General features: G+C 39.1%; 1 protein-coding gene across 2 annotated transcripts in view; it reads right to left on the bottom strand.

The window, feature by feature from the left end:
* Positions 1-2,141, bottom strand: part of eya2 (EYA transcriptional coactivator and phosphatase 2) — a 29,805-nt gene extending 27,664 nt beyond the window's left edge. For both annotated transcript variants that reach the window (XM_032513337.1, XM_032513336.1), the window contains exon 1: positions 1,645-2,141. The gene's annotated coding sequence lies outside the window, so the exon portion shown is untranslated. The remainder of the gene's footprint in view (positions 1-1,644) is intronic.
* Positions 2,142-2,923: the final 782 nt, after the last annotated feature.

The following is a 2,923-nucleotide window of genomic DNA, read 5'->3' as shown; positions in this document are numbered from 1 at the left end:
CCCCTCCCTCCATTGAGACCCCTGGATGGTATTTGTAGGGGTTAAAACACAGGTACATAAAGGAGATTTACCGAGATATACAATCTGTCACAGACCTGAATCTGATCCGCAAATATCTCAAATAGAAATCCTACTTTGGCCTGCAGGTTTATTTCACATAACTGACACTGACAAGCAGAAATACATACATCCCGTTTATTTTATAAAATAAATGAGTGTGAGCTGGTACATGGGAAACACATGTCATTGTAGTTAAACATTGTTTCTACTGTAACCATGACAATAGTAATAAATAACAAGCTCTGACGTCCATTTAATGAAGATGCAAAACCAAAATGTTATAGTTCAAATTATGTTAATTTGAATTGAATTTAAAACAAAAGAAGTGATGTTATAATCTCCCATATTTCCCAAAGAATAAATGCGTTTGAAAGGTTTTGACGAAAATCAAGAATGTAACGTCAGATTTCTTTGCTTTGAATCTATTTATTTACATTTTTTTTCCAAAAACCAAAGGGACACATTAAGTCCTCGCTCGTCCAACTGTGCAGCTGATAGACATGTTTAAAGGTGGTTTAAACGGTTGGAAAAACAAAGTGTCTGGAGCCATGAAGGGGTCCTTGAAAAATATGAATACCAGCCTTTGAAAAAGGCTCATAGCGAGGCTCCCCTAATTAAGTTAATGAGGGGTCCTGCATGGCTGCTGAGGGGGTGTCAGTGGTCTGAGTGTAATCTTCTGTACTTAAGCCCAGCAAAAAGTGGTGCTCCGATTCAACCGGCACCAAGAAAAACAAAGGAGCTCAATCTAAGGGAAGGTGCCTCACACACACATTTACCCCCCATCTTTGAAAGGGCTCAGTGAGACACAAATACTGGATTTGTTGCTGGTGGATTTGGGGGTTTTCTGCTGTTATTAATGACACTTACAATCATTTGGAATAAATAAATGAAGCTGAATAGAGAAGAAGTAAATTAGGTGATAGCACCCTCAGTCAACAAGATAATTTCCAACTACACTCAAAAAGAAAATAGCCTTTACTTTCACATTTGCCTATACCTAGTTCTGTCTAGACCTAGATGTACATATGGTTTGTATAAGGCCTTAAGAATCAGTTTCCCTTCAAATATAGAGGTACTACTTAAATAAATATATATATGATTGTTGTTGTTGTCTTACCAAAACATATTCACACATGATATACACATTTTCATGTCATTATATTAGCCAATCGTAGCCTACAATAAATCTGATAGACCGGGTGGAGTTATAAAACTCAATTGGAAATATTTGATCGTCAAATATTTAGTCTAATGTATATTTTATAGTCAACTTACCGTGATTTAATATTTGATTTGATGATACATTTAATTAAAACCAGGAGTGGCAGGGGCCACGCCATTGTACCTTATAAATAAATATTTCATTCATATTTAGAAGATTATCTAAATTAAACACCCACAGTGCTGAAACACGCTGTATCAGAAATATTTGCACAGATGAACTCTACAAGCAATTCTTTTTAAACGTAGACTCATTTTTTGACCAGAATAAACAACCTCAATAAACAATCACGAACACTCGCTGTCCTGATCAACATTCGTGTGTAAAAAAAAAAGAAAGAAACTGAAGTAGTTCACACTTACCATTATTCAGACAGAAGAATGTGCAGGAAAAACAAATCCGAGTGTCAGTCAGAGCAGACGTCTCCCATGCCGGGAGGACTCCGCGGACTTTTTCACAAGTGTCCCGGCAAAATTAGTGACGAGGAGAGCGCTCGAGACGACTCGCAGTTCCTGAGATGAAGAAGAAGATGAAGAAGAAGAAGAAGAAGAAGAAGCGAGAGGCTCAGTGCTGACTGCTGACAGCTTTGTGCAGACTCTCTCTCACTCTCATCGATCTCACTCCTCTACCTCAGCAGCTCCCGGAGCCTGTTTGCTTTCCCGGCGGTGGGGAAGTCATGTTAAGTAAATGAGCGAAGATTTCTTGTTCCTCCTCCTCCCGAGATATGCGCGCGCTGCCCGCAGCCTGAACGTGTGTGTGTGTGTGTGTGTGTGTGTTTTTGTGTGTGTGTTTTGTGTGCGCGCGTGTACGAGTGTACGCCAGAGCGCGCTCTCTTATCTCAAGCACTCCTCTGCTTCACCTCTCAGCTTCTTCTTCTTCTTCTTCTTCTTCTTCTTATTTTTTATCTTCTTCTTCGTCTGGTCCTTTATCTCCACTTCAAATCTTTGTTTACACAACGGCCCGCAAACTGAAGCAGCTCTCTCTCTCTCTCTCTCTCTCTCTCTCTCTCTCTCTCTCTCTCTCTCTCTCTCTCTCTCTCTCTCTCTCTCTCTCTCTCTCTCTCTCTCTCTCTCTCTTTCTCTCTCTCTCTCTCTCTCTCTCTAGAGATAGTAGGAGTTGTTAGTTTGTGGTAAATACCGACAGGCTATCGCCAGTTTTATCAAGAGTGCTTGTTATCTTTTACTGTGTGTGAGTGTGGATGTATGGGTGCGGGGTAGTGTGTGTGTGTGTGTGTGTGTGTGTGGGGGGGGGAATCATTAGCCAATTTCCATTCGCCTCTCACTTTATACTTAATGGTCTATTTCCTTAAATGATATAGGCTTACTAATGTGGCAGGTGCATAGAGTATAGCAAATGCATTTAGTCCATGGGCACCTGTGCCATTTCTGTTTGAACACACAGCCACGTTTTGCAGAAGTTGCCTTTTATTTTTATTTTTATATATTTATGTTTATTTATGTATAGCCTACATAAACAGCAATTGGCTAGTGTCTAATTTGGAGGGAGATGTAATAAACTCAATTTGAATTTAAGTAAAAGTACACAAACATTGATTATTTGACAAAATGTACTAAATAATAAAGTTAAAGTATTCATTATACACAATTATACATTTCAAAATGTTAAATTACTGCCTAGAAT

The sequence above is a fragment of the Etheostoma spectabile genome, chromosome 4 (assembly GCF_008692095.1).
Source record: "Etheostoma spectabile isolate EspeVRDwgs_2016 chromosome 4, UIUC_Espe_1.0, whole genome shotgun sequence".
NCBI classification, from domain to species: Eukaryota; Metazoa; Chordata; class Actinopteri; order Perciformes; family Percidae; genus Etheostoma; species Etheostoma spectabile.
Note: the sequence above shows the minus strand (reverse complement) of the source record. Positions and strands in the feature narration are given on the sequence as shown.